Source organism: Macrotis lagotis, chromosome 3 (genome assembly GCF_037893015.1).
Source record: "Macrotis lagotis isolate mMagLag1 chromosome 3, bilby.v1.9.chrom.fasta, whole genome shotgun sequence".
Classification (NCBI taxonomy): Eukaryota; Metazoa; Chordata; class Mammalia; order Peramelemorphia; family Peramelidae; genus Macrotis; species Macrotis lagotis.
Window position 1 is genome coordinate 100,227,867 of NC_133660.1, and position 14,615 is coordinate 100,242,481.

Consider the following 14,615-nt stretch of genomic DNA (forward strand, 5'->3'; position numbering starts at 1 on the left):
CCAGGGGAAAAAGAAACTGAAGACCAAGTCAAGGAATCTTAAGAAATAATTTCATCTGTTAGTCAAGAATAGATTGGAAAAACTCTAAAATTGAAGTGTTATCTAAAAATCTAAAGAAGGAAAAGTTGAAGAGTGTGAGGTAATTGAATATTTTATAGAGGAAGTTCTAAAAAGCCCCCTTTTAGTTTGATGGCCTGAATTCAAAGAGCAGACTGATTATGCTAAAACAGAATAATTTTTTAAAGCCTTTAACAGTCATAAATGAATGTATTATCCTACAATATCTGACAGAAATTAAAAAAAACTTTTGGAATTCAAATATAAGAATATATGTATTAAATATTGCCATTGTAAGATCATAGAGGAAAGGTGAAGCTATTAAGGAATACTTCCAAGGATAGGTGTCAAACACCATAATGGAAGAAGTGACTTGATTTGTGAATGTTATTAAAGAACCATGAGAAGGCAATGAAGATTAAATCAATATCTAGTTCATACACAGAGTAGAAGACTTGAATGCTGAGTCTCTTTATTAAAACTAACCAAACAGAGACATGCAGAAAGGAATCTGGAAAACAAAAGTGTAGCAGAAATTCCAGATTCAATTAATGAGCAATTTAAAGTACATGTCAAAAGCTTAAGGTAATAATACAAGGACTCAGTACTTCATAAAGAACAAAATAAATGATTGGACATTAATCAAAAACTTTACTGCAGAGAGTTGAGAAGTAAAGAATCCAGAAGAGAGATAGAGAATTCCTAAGAAGGGAAAATATGGACAAATATGGACAATTGTAGTACATAGTATTTGCTTGCAAGAATTCCAGTACAAAACTTTTTTTAATCATTTATATATTGAATGATGAAATAATTATATCAAGAGAGGTATTTAAACCTCTAGCTTCTCAACCAAACTAAGAAGCATCAAGGCCAGATAAGATCCATAGTCACTTCAGAGTGGTTTGTGAATGAGAAGTAAAGCATTTTATCAGTTTCTCTAAAATCTGAGAGGTCAGAAGTCTAATGTTACTTTTCTTAAGGCATCACATATTTTCCTCCTGGCCTTGCTATGAGAACCCTGGACCTTACCATTCTCCTACTATTGAGCCTTTCAGATTTCTGGGACTTTTCATTTATTCTGAGACTTAACTTTCTTTTCTTTATTATCTCTATCAGATTTCCTCAAGGATAGAGATTGCTTCACATTCTATTTGTGTGCCCTATGCTTACTAAAGTACTTAGCATAAAGTAAGCATTGAATTAATGGTTTTTTATTCATTAATTCAGATGAGAACACCCGATGGCAACTTCAAATACAGGCTAATGAAGGAATTGCCTCATAATTTGTGTACCCTATGCTTATAACACTGCTTAGTACATAGTAAGCATAAAATTAATGCTTGTTTATTTATTCATTCACATGAGAACACCTATGACAACTCCAAATGTAGGCTAATTATTTGCTTATAAACTTTATACAAAGTATTCACTGTGTATCACTAAAAAAAACTGTGAGCATAAGAAGTCTATATGTTACTTGAAGAGCAAAAAGAATGTGTCCAAATATCCCCGATGTGCAAAGAGCAACTTGTTTTTGATTTGACTATTTTTGAACAAGTCAGCCAAAAGTACTGTAACATTTGCACTGCCTTTAATGATCATTGCCCTTTGCCTCAAATCTGTATTCATGGATTATTTCTGTATGACAAACACACAAAATGACCTAAATATAATGAAAATGCTAAAGTATTTGATGTCCACATAGAAAACTATTCTCTTTTAAAAGCATACCAGCATCACAATGATGCTAAGAGCAATTATTATGAGCTGTGACATCTTTCATAGGAGGCAGTTTAAATTCCTTATGGTTTTGCTTAACCTTAAACCCATTATCATCTCTCCCAAGCAGAACTGAATAGGGCTTTCAGATCAAAGAGGGAAATTTATTGACATTCCACAATAAAGGCTGAATGGGAAAAACATATATTAAGTGTTGCCTCTTGCTAGAACCAATTCCCTGCAGATCAAGGAGAAATTTTAGAATAATTGTAGAACCTTCTGTTAGATCCAGTCTATAGGATCGACAGTCTGGAGGCCAATAAGAGACTGGATCTCTTATTCTCGGGACTGTTATTGCTACTTCCAGTTAGCATTATTTTTTATACCCATGCCCCACAATTTAGGGAATTCCGGAAATCTCCTCATTATGTTTAAAAAGGAAGGAGTTCTAGTATTTTGTGAAAGTATAGTGTAGTATTTAGTCCAATTAGGCAAGCATCCAGTTGTCTACCTTTAAAAAATTGCCTTTGCTGCTGACCACTAAAGACTTTCTACTTAAAAGAAAACTCGAAGAAGAGTAAGCAATTTTGTATTCTTTTGAGCTCGTTAAAATAGAAGTCCACCTAATGATGAAAAAATAGTAAATATGCATACTCAATACTAACTCTGTCACAAAGTGCCTTGGGCTAATGCTCAAAAAAGGGGAATAGATATTTGCAAGTACATTAATCAGGCTCATGATTACACTCCTATTATTAACTGTAATCATTTGTTAGTTTAAAAGGATTGCTCTGTAATTTGTTATAGTCAACACTTCCTGGCAATAAGAAAGAATAGAACTTTAATGTTATAAGTATTAATTAATTGTAAACTTCCTAGCAGAATATAAAGAATATAAAAAAAATTCACATTTTGCAACTGGTAACTAGAAAAGAGTTGTGAGACTGTGAAAAGGCAACAGAGAAAATAAGAGGAGTTATTGTGGTAGAAGGATAGATTGAGTTCCACTCAATCTGAATCAGCAAACATTTATTTTGCAACTTTTATGTGAATTTTGGACATTCAACAAGCATTTATTATGTACCTTTTTATGTGGATTTTGCACATGGTAAGTTTTTTAAAGAAGATATCTGAGTGAAAACATTCTATAATATTCAATAAGGATCTCCTTTTTCTCTGGCCATGTTCTAAATTAGCCCAAAGACAGTTGTTTAGCATTATTAAAAATCCAATGAAATCTTTAGAAAAAATTATCGAAAATGATATAATTCATTTGTATAGATAGCCATTTATGTAATATTTATTTGGTACAGAATATGATACCCACCCCCACAAAAAATGTAATTAAGCACCAAGAGATGATTCAGAAAATTAATGTGATAAATGGATGCTATTTAACCTTAGCAGGGACCTCATTGCTGGTTAGAAATTTATCTACTTTGTTTTTCTTGTATCTTTTTTCATTCCCCAGAGTAATTGCTCCTAAAGAAAATTTTCTTTTTCTTTTTCATTTGTTAGTTCCATGCCTATGCCCTTCACTTTCTTTTTCAAACAATAATTTATTTTATTTTTTTCAGTCACATGTTATGAAAGTTTTTCAATATTCATCTATATGCATATGCATATTTTTAAGTTACAGAATTTCTTTCCACCCTCCCTTTCCATCCCCCACCCCTCAGTTGCGAACAATCAGGTGAGTATTTTACATACATATTTGTCCTTAGTGTGTTTATAGATTAGTCATTTTTTTGGTATGAGGAATTAGGGTTAAAAGAAAAGAAACTATGAGATACGAAAGAAATACATAATAGAAAATTTTTAAAAGTGAATGCAATTTTCATTCAGATTCTAGGGGGATTTTTTTTTTGTTTTTCTTCCTCTGGATAGGGATAGCATTGTCCTTAGCCAGTCTCCTAGATTTGTTCTAGCTCTCTCAACTGCTGAGAGGAGCTACATCCATCATGGTTGATCAACTCAAAGTATTGTTGTTAATGTTTACAATGTTCTCTTAGTTCTGCTCCTTTCACTCAGCATCAGTTCCTGTAATTCATTCTGATTTTCTCTGGAGTCAGTCATTCCTGATTTCTTATATAACAATAGTATTCCATACTATTCATGTACCATAACTTGTTTAGCCATTCCCCAGTTGATGATCATCCCCTCAATTTCCAGTTCTTTACCATGACAAAAAGAGCTGCTATGAATATTTTGGTACATGATGCCCTTCATTTTCAGAGTAAGTTAGGTAGCACAAAACTAATGAGGTGGTTCAGTGTACTGAGTGCTGAGCCTAGAGTAAGGAAAACCTGGGTTCAAATGTGATTTCAGATCCTTTCTGTATGACTCTGGGCAAGTCACTTAGTTTTACTTCCCTCAACCATAAAATGGAGATATGTTGCAAAAGCTCCTAAGCTTCATCAACTGTCTCTTCTCCATCTCTCCTGCCTCAGAAGTATCCCTATTACTTCTCTCTCTCCCCCCTTGATTTCCCGTCTTCTTTCTTCTTCCAGAACTTATTTTAGGAATCATCCCCTCTTTCTCAAAGTTTGTCGATCAAAGCTTCAGCAACCACCTCTATATAGATGCCTCTCAAATTTTTACGTACAGAAAAATAGTTATTATAGTAACTAATTTTGTGGTGGGCAAGATTTGGAAAACAAAGATAGTGCCCATTAGTTGTGGAATGACTGAACAAAATATGGTATTTGAATGCCATGGAAGACTATTATGCTATAAGAAATGGAAAAAGAGTTCAAACAAAGCTGGTGTTTTGCTTTCAAATTGGCTATATATGAACTGAAGCAGAGTGAAATGAGTAGAACCAGAACAATTTATACTATAAAATCATTATTGTAAAAATGATACTTCTGAATGATTATGAATTCTGATCATCTTAATGATCAATAATAATTCTAAAGTCAGAATACTAATAACAATGAATGTTCCCCACATCCTCACAAAGAAGAGATAGACCAATATACCTAATGAGATTCACTTTTGTACTATGTTTATTTGTGATAAGAATTTTCTTTTTCTTTCCAGTGCGGGGATGAGAGAAAAAATGGATTCTTGATACTTGAAAAAATAAAATTTAACTTAAAAATCTCTCTGAACATCACTGATACCTCTTTTGAGATTTAGACACCATATTCAATTGCACTAGCATTTATTAAGTACCTGAAATATGTAAGGTACTGTGGTGTTATGAGCTGGAAATTCAAAGGAAAAAAATATAAATCTTCTCTGTTCTCAAGGACTTTACTACTTTCTACTGGGGATAACTCACAGTGGAAGTAGAAGTTAGGAAATAGGTTACATGTACAAAATATATAGCAAGTAATACAAATAGATTTTAAAAGAAAAAAGAATGTGATTCATTCAAGAGAATAAAGAAAGGTCTCTTAAAGAAGGTGACACCTGAGTTATGTTTTGAAGGAAACTAGGGATTGGAGAAGATGAAGGTAATGTCACTATAACTACCCTCAGGATATTTTTGCCTGGATGATCAATTGGTACTCAAATTATTTATGCCCAGAATTAAACATGATATCTTTGAGTGTGAGATTTTGTGGGTATAGTATGTATCTCAGGGTGTTGCAGTACCATAAGTACTACAAGTGTCTGCTGCCTTCCTTAAGCCTTCAGAGAGGTAGTGTATCATTTTATTAATTACCCAACAAGGTAGAATACCATTCAGATGTCATGTTGTTCAAACCACCATACAATTTATACTATCTGAATTTTTCTGGTATGCACGCATAATAGAGTTTTCCACATAGCCATGCTGTGTATCTCTCTAAAATATTTTTAAATGGAAATCTATATACCTTGAGCCTATATCTAGATTCTTTTTTTCTTAGTCAACAGCCTCTGTATTCATAGGACATATACAGTAGCATATTCTTCCATAAATTTTATTGGACAGAGCAAAAGTTAAAAAAAATGTGAAACACCACTAAAGGAATCCAAATAGATCCTTATTAATTCCTTCATCTAACCATCTCCCCAAACATCTTCCAGTCACTCTTCCTGGTCTTTGAGTATGGCCAGGGAAATTTCTAAATACATATGATAGCAAATTGTGAAGAGGGAATAAAAAGGAACCTTATCTCGGATCCTGACTTTGAATAATATGGTGGAAATGAGGAAGGTGGGCAGAGGAAGTATCTCTTTCACCTTTTCTGGTTCACTAGGACTTACTATAGATGATAGTCTAAGGTATCTTCTATCTTCTCTTTTCCCTGATACTCCAGGTCCCACCATGACTCCAGGTTGTTGTATTGGTCTTGGTTCTTTTGCCTCTGATCTTCTGTTACAGACTCAGTCTGTGGTAGCTTAAATTTCCTGGAAGTCCTCAGTCTCAAAGATTCAGTCAGATCATGGAGTTTTCCCATTTGTTGCTTTTTACATAGAAACTCAGGAGTTTCACTCAAAATTAATTTCCTCCATGCCAAATTCTGAGGGCTATCTAATACCTATGCTCTTAAAGAAAACTAAAAGTCTTTTTCAAGGGAAAAGGATAAGAAAATAAGGAAGCCTGTGACCTGTATTCCTGTACAAAGTTTCATCATTTACTGCTATCACCAATTCTATTTCTCCTGAGAACTTCAAGAGGTCCTTTATTCCCCACCCCCCACTGAGATCAAGCTCCAATACATAAGTCAAGTCACTATTTATTCTTGTCTTCTCATTTATATGCCCTTACATTTTCTATCTTATGTTGCCACCATTTTAAAACTTTATCCATTTTGAAACTTTGGTTTTATCATTGAATCTATGTCTATATAAGAAAATTAGAAATGATAATTATTGTGGTACTTCTTCACTGAGGAACCTATGAGTCAAGAAGCAACAGCAAGAAGTGAACATGGAAAAAATGGAAAAAGGAATATGACAAGGCTGTATATATTATCACTTTATTTAATTTCTATTCAGAGTATATTATTCAAAATGCCAGGTTGGATGATCAAAAGATGATTGCTAGGAGAAATATCAACAGTCTCAGAAATGCAGATGATATCACTTTGATGTCAGAAAGTGAAAAGGAATTAAGAAACCTCTTGGATGAAGGTGAAAGAGGAGAGTGCAAAAACCAGCTTGAAGCTTAACATATTAAAAAAAACCCTAAGATCTGGTCTCATTACTTCTTGGCAAACAGAGGAGAAGAACTGGAAGCATTGTCAGATTCTATATTCTTGAGATCCAAGATCACTGCAGATGGTGACTGCAGCCTTGAAATTAAAAGATTCTTGCTCCTTGGAAGGAAAGCTATGGCAGAGCATACTAAAAGACAGGAACATCATCTTGCTGACAAAGATCTATATAGTCAAAGCTAAGATTTTTCTAGGAGCAATGTAGGACTATGAGGACTAATATGAAAGCTGAGGGCTGCAGGATTGTTGCTTTCAAATTGTGATGCTGGAGAAAATTTGTTAAAGTCCCTTGGACAGCAAGGAGATCAAAGCAGTGTATACTTAAAGAAATTAATTCAGGCTATTCATGGAAGGTCAAATGCTGAAACTGAAGCTTAAATGCTTTAGTTACATAATGAATCAAAAGATTGGGAAAGATTAAAGGCAAAATGCAAAGAGGATAGAAGAGGATGAGATAGATAGTTACTATCATGGAAACAATGAATATGAATTTGAGCTCACTTCATGAAATAGTGGAGAATAGAAAAACCTGCTGTGTCTTTGAACCAGGGGATCACAAAGAATCATAAATAATTGAATGTATGACAACAATAGCAGCAATAACAAAATTCACCTCCCAGGATTGTTCTGAAATAATCCACATGAAGATAAGTTATTAAAGTGCTATGCAAATGTTAGTTATTATTTTCTTTTTAATTTCTCATACAATTGATTTTCAATTCCAATTAGTTCTACTTGCACCTTTGTTTTTACATGTCTCCTATTTGTGACTACTGCCAGCAGCCTAATTCAGATCTTTATTACCATCTACCTAGAAAATTGGAGCAGCCTATTCAGAGATGTAGCTTCATCCTCTTGCCTCACGGATCCATCCTTTATACTATGCAAATTATAGTATAATAGTTTTAAACATGGAAGGATTCTTAAAGGCAGTGTTCAACTCCTTTATCTTAAAGATAAGAAAATGGCAGATCAAAAGATTAAGTATTCAAATTTAGTTTTTTTGTCTCCAAATCCAACACACTTTTCATTTGATCAGTTAGTGAGTCAAAAAATATTTATTAAATACCTACTATAAGCCAGGTACCACTAAGTGCTGGGGTTACAAAGAAAGGCAAAAGACAATCCATGCCCTTGAGGAGCTCACATTCTTATTGTTCATTATCTTACTAAAGCAATTAGTTATGTGGTTCCACTGGTGACAAATCTTCAGTGACTCCCCATTTTTAATTGAATAAAGTTCAGATTTTGAGAATCTCCCATGATAACATCACTCTACCTTACCAGATTTATTGCATATTGTTGCCCTTTAAATAATCCATACATTAGCAAAAACTTGATTACTCACTGACCTCTTATACACTATGTTTTTCTCATTCAATATAACTAGAATAATATTACTTGTATTCCTATAATGAATTTATGAATATTTATTAAATAACTGCTGTGTACAGTAGACTGATCATGACACTCAGAGGGATTCAAGGTTTAGTTCGTGGTCTTTGCCCAAAGAGAACTTATACCCTAATAAAAAAGTAACACATTCTTCTGTAGAAATAATATGCAATAAAATATGAGTTCATGAGAAAGGTACACAAAAAAAGTCTGAGGCAGGAGTCTGGGAAGGTTTCATATACGATATCAGGAGGTGACATTTTAGTTGGTCTGTAAGGGTAAATAGGAATTGAAAGAATTATAGAAGTTAAGAGAAGGTACAAATCAGGGAAGGAAATTTCCTACACTAATTAATTCACAGATCCAATAAAATATTTTTTTGTCTAGAAACATTTCTCTAAATAAAATTAGGCATTTAGTAATTATGAATGACATCTCCACTTGGATGTTTAGTCCTCACTACAACATGTTTAAAATCCAACTCATATCTTTCTCCCAAATAACTCCTTCTCCTACCTTAAAATATTAGACTAATTTCAAAGTGATGAGGAATGGCAATTTAGGCATTGGTTCTTGTCCTTCCATATCGAAGAAGACCAAAGTGACATCACTGTGTTTGAGACAAATTACAGTGTGTCTGACTGTGACTTATGAGACCAATAAGAGCTTGGAATGATCTGCCACAGGTCGAGCACAAATAGTCCATGTGAGCATCTGGTATACTTACTCTAAACTTATGTATATCATGTTTTGTTTGAGCTGCTTCAATTCTGCCTTCCTCATAGAGTGCAGCACCCTTCCTAATGAGGGCACGCCCATGCTGACTGGTCCTATGTCAGTGTCTCCCATGCTGTTCTATCAATTCTAAAGTTCTTAAGAGAGAGACCTTCAAGGTGTCCTGATATCCCTTCTTCTGACTTCCCTGTGAGTGCTGGCCCTGGTAAGTTGTCCATAAAATAGTCTTTTTGGGAAGCATACTTCTGGCATTCTAACAATGTGCTCAGCCCATTGCAGTTGTGCTCTCTGTAATAACATTTGAATGCTTGGCAGTTTAACTTGAGAAAGAACTTCAGTGACTGGTATCTTCTTCCAGGTGATCTTCAGAGTCTTCCTAAGACAATTTAAATGGAAGTAATTCATTTTCCTTACATGGTGCTGGTAAACTGTCAAGGTTTCATAGACATATAGTAATAAAACAAAATCAATGAAGATTTAGAGTTGATAATAGCTACTAACATTTATAGCTAACATTTATATAGTGTTAGAAGGCTTATAAAGTTCTTTACATATGTTTCATTATTTGATCCTCACCACCATTCTGTGACATAGGTGCTATTAATGGCCCCATTTTACAGGTAAGCAAATTGAAGCTAAGCAAATTTAAGTGACTTGTCTAGGGTCACATAGGTAGTATCTCAAACAGAAATTGAACTCATTCTTCTTGATTCCAAGTCTGACATTAACCATTATACAACCTAGTTTCCTCCAGGAATTGAGATCAAAGGAAAGTGAGGAAACTACCATAACTGGAGATTCCTGTTGGTTGAATTGGAAAGGTAAGATTAGATGGCTAAAGGATGATCAAATTTTGGAGGACTTTAGATATCAAACCATTATCATAGGTTTCATTCTGGCATTGAGAGCCATTGAATTTTTTTGAGTAAAGAAGTAAGATGAAGACTAAAAATGGTACTAAAAAAGTAGAGGTTACTAGGATGAAGAATAGATTTGACTATAAGGAGACAAAAGATTTGGATACCAACCAGTAAACTATTATAGTAAATCCAAGCATTTGGTTATAAAAGTCAAGATTAGATTAGTGATATTGGAAATGGAAAAGAAAGAAAGGTTCTCAAAACATTTCAAAGGAATAAATGACAGAATTTGACAACAGATTATAGAAGTGGAGGAAAAGTATAAATTGAAGGAAGAATAAAGGAGTCTTGTGATACTTCAGGTGAAACATAAAATTAGTGGGAGAATGGTAGTGCCAATAGTGAAGGTAGGAGAAGAGATATTTGGGAGAAAGATATAATAAATTGGATTTTAGATATTTTATAATGAGGACCAAATAACCAAGTAGTGATATCCTTCATGATTACCAAATACCTGATTTTATATCAAGATATGTTTCTAGGCAAAAAAATTATTGGAGCTGTTTAATTAATAAATAAAGGGAATTTCCAATGAAACTGGAAGATAGAAAAGAAATCAAGGAAGATAGAAAACTAAATATAAAATTAAAAAAATACACTTACTTACAATCTTTGCCATTTGGCACCAGTTTGAACAAGCACCTAGGAAAGAGAAAATTACAATGAATCAAACAAAAATATTCATTGTACTGGTTCTTTATTATCAAGAGCAATATCTTCTTATCTTTGAGGATTCCACAACTTTGATAATGTATTTGTTATAGAGATCTCCAATATATGTTTTCAATTGATTAAAAAAAACTAAATATAATGAGACCAAAACTTTTCCTATTGAGTATAATTTTCTCCAAATGAGTAATTCTGCTTCTTGCTACAACATGACCTCTTTAGAGGTGGTACAGTGGATAGAGCACCAGCCCTGGAATCAGGAGTACCTGAGTTAAAATCTGGCCTCGGACATTTAATAATTACCTAGCAGTGTGGCCTTGGGCAAGTTACTTAACCCCACTGCCTTGCAAAGGAAAAAAACCTTAAAAAATGACCCTTTTTACTCTGATTCCCAAGTTCATAATTATTTTAGGTCTGTGCTTTTATGCCACCTTCTACAATTGGAATTTTACCCATGATCCAGAATTTGTTATATCTACCATTTTGTTAGGTAGATATTAATAAATATGACATGAATATTTATCCATTTGCAGCACTATGCAGTTTGCATGTGTTATTCCATAAGTTAATGTAGACTCTTCAGAATTCCATCACAATTCCATTTCAAAAATTGAAATAAATCTTTTGATAGCCATTATGCCAACTTTATTTCACCTTGTCTTTTCCTTCATTATTGAGATAGGCAGAATAGCTAGAAGAGTATTGGACCTAGATTCAGGAACATCTGAGATTTATTAGATATAGTCACTCATCAGAGCACCAAATAATACAAGTAAAAACTCCAAAATTCAGAGGATTCATCAATGAAGAGAAAATTAGTAAGAAAATTCTAGACTTGGTAAAAAAAATAGCTAACCCAACAACCATTATTTCTAGTGTTCTAGAAACTTCATCTGTTCCCACTCTATTCTCAATAAATCATTACTATTTGGGATAGCCCTCCTGGCTGCTGCAATATTAGATACTTACCTAGTCACTTTTGAACTTCAGTGATGCCTATACCATTGGAAGTCCCTAATTCTTTTGGCCCCTTCATCTACTCTCAGCATACTCAGACTTGTAGTGTATGATTAGGAAGAAATAAAACTCATGAATGAGATCCCTGAGTCCCTAAAAGAAAGTAAAGGAATAGTTGTGGAACAGCGTGGAGTTTGGGACCCAATTAATTAGAAGGGGGAGGAATGTACCAAAAATGCACCACTGATTTAAACGAGTTAATATAACACAAGAAAACGGGCACCCAAATGAAGGAACAGAGAAAAATGGAGAAGAGACAAAAGTTCAAGATCTTTTGGAGCAATCCTCTTACTAGGGTGTTGCCCCCCTTAATTGATAGTCCACAAGATTAAGTCTAGCATCTAAATAAAATTAGATGTAGATAAGACAGTGAATTCTAGTAGGTTATGACTGGTATCAGGGAAAATGTATCCCTAATATGATTTGTTGCATGTACTTTTCCTGTAACCATATTCTAACTGGTTACTCTCAGTCTATTAAGGAAATAGACTTTGTGTAACTCTAGGGATCTGAAAGAACAAAGAACAGGAAGCCAGGACTAGAAAATGAACACAATAGCACTGGATCTTCTGAAGGAAGATTTGTAGAATATAGAGCTGTTAGTGTCCATAGAAATCTTAAAATTCAACTCCCTTATTTTACAGATGAGGAAACCAAGACAAGAGAGATGAAAAGTACATCAAATGGTGCTTCGCTGTTGCCAGTTTCCTCATGGGAGAAACTGGGGAGCCTGCCACCAGGACTGCTATGATATCATTTAATGGGAATATTTTGAATAGGTGGGAGAGTATTATGTAATTGATAATTGGTGATTAAATATGTTGTGAAGAGGAGGTCCTTTGATTGACTGTAGCAGCATTCAAAAGGCCTGAATTAGCTTCATTAATTCTTCTTGGCTCCTCTACTCTTGGTTTAACTCTTTCTCTGATATCATCTAGTAAGAAACATACTGTAAGGGGACTGACTTTGGACTTTCACTCTGAGGCCATACGTATTCAGCAAAATAGACAATGGTTTTTGATATTTGTTGTTTTCCATCCTAGGTGAAGGGATTATAAAGCAGACATCCAGTTATCTAGATGTCCCAATATCCCTGTGAAGCAGTGTCTCAATAGATGACATTACTTAGCATTGTGTAAGGGCTTCTTCTATCTTGGCAATTGCCTGATATCTAATGGACACAAAACATCTCTATATAAAAGACTGAGTAAATGTCAATCTGTTTAATGTATCTTATTAATCTAGGGACCTTGGACTTTGAAGAGGTCTATGGATAAATTTCATGAATTCTTGTTTTTTTATACTTTGACAATTGCATTTTAGTTTATTTGGTTTCCTTTATAATTTCATATTTTTAAGCATTAAATAATTATTCTGTTCCGGGGTCCATAGCTTTCATCAGATGCCAAAAGTTCTATGACACAAACTAGATTAAGAATCTTACATTAGAGAATAGCAAAGGAGAGTTGAGTTAAACAATAAATTCAGGTCATGAAGATTCTTAGAAACCTCTTCTTGAATTCATAACCACCTGTGGAAGAGAGACTTTCTCGAAAGAATGGCTAAGACTATGAAGAATATTTCAATGAGAATGGGTTTCAAGTCAGATTTTTTTTCCCTATTCTCTTTTTTCATTCCTTTTATCAGTTATAGTGCTAAAAAAATTCCCAAAATACCAATCTAGAATTAAAGGCAATGGATAAGACCTTTTTTCTCACTTAATCAGTTCATCACCACCATCATGGAATCCATAAAAAAATGAGTGTATTATGTGTGTGGGATTACACACACATATGAGTACATATAAGGGATGGACCTTTTCCTGAACAAAAGGGCAAAGCTGAAAAGATATCTTTGATAAAGCTTTCACATTATCTTCCCAGTTTTCTGGAAATGTATACCCTCCCTCCTATAATGTGGATACTTAATTAGCATATAATCATTTATTTCAAGATACTTTTGCTGAAAAATGACAAAAATACTCCATTACTTTCTCATTTCTCAACACTGTGGTCCTCTTGAAAAGCGAAAACTCTAGATCATTTTGCAGTTGCCATTCTTCCATTCCAATATCTACACAGAGATGGAGAAAAAGAGCCCTTTTAGCTCCAATCATCTGCAGAGAGAAATTTAGAAGGAAACCAGATAGGTAGTATAGATTTGCAAGTAACAAGTTGAATTACTTATATCTATTTCTTCATCTATGTCTATATTTAATTCTCTATATACATGTATATATGAATATAAATGTACATATACCAACCTGTATATGAGATTTGTGGTTTCACACATAATCCTCTATTTTTATACACATTTTAGTTAAGAATATTTAGAAAAGAATATCCTTTAATATTTGTGTATGTAAGTTTTCTGTGTGTATGTGTGTTTTTACCTGGTCCTCTCACTGGTTTGCACACTGAATTTTCATACAATCACTCTTTTGTACAGACCCTTGTTGCTATATATAGGAATTAAAATAGGCATGAGAAGCTGATCATCTCCTTTAAATTTCCTAGAACTCATAGAAATATTCTAGTCAAGTCACTGTTGTATTCCTCATTCTTTCCCTATCATCACCTTTGTGGCTGAAGAATCAGACTATTTAAAGTTGTTGAGGCTTATCATCACAATGCTCCTCAGAAGGTTGCCCATGGCAACTTACAAAACCATTTCTATCAATGTGTGCATAGACTGTAATTTGAAGGTAGTAACCATACTTAGGCCCTTTGAAGGACTGAATCATAGCCCTGTGTTAGGCATTATGGTTAAGGTTATAAAAAGTATAAACACAAACACTTGCCTTTGAAGGAGCCACCAGTCTCAATGAGACATGAAGCCTCAAATAACAACCGTATGCATTTGTGACATATAGGAATTTAAAAACCTTGAACTCTGATTGGTTTGCCTTTGGTTCAGCTCCATTATTTTATCTAGACTCCAATGGTCC

At 33.9% G+C, this 14,615-nt stretch overlaps 1 long non-coding RNA gene across 1 annotated transcript in view; it reads right to left on the bottom strand.

Annotated features, from left to right (window-relative positions):
• LOC141517727 (uncharacterized) overlaps positions 1-14,218 on the bottom strand; it is a 37,564-nt gene extending 23,346 nt beyond the window's left edge. The window contains exons 1-2 of the long non-coding RNA XR_012476968.1: positions 14,061-14,218; positions 10,590-10,624 (exon numbers count right to left, since the gene is read on the bottom strand). This is a non-coding gene — a long non-coding RNA (uncharacterized LOC141517727). The remainder of the gene's footprint in view (positions 1-10,589; positions 10,625-14,060) is intronic.
• Positions 14,219-14,615: the final 397 nt, after the last annotated feature.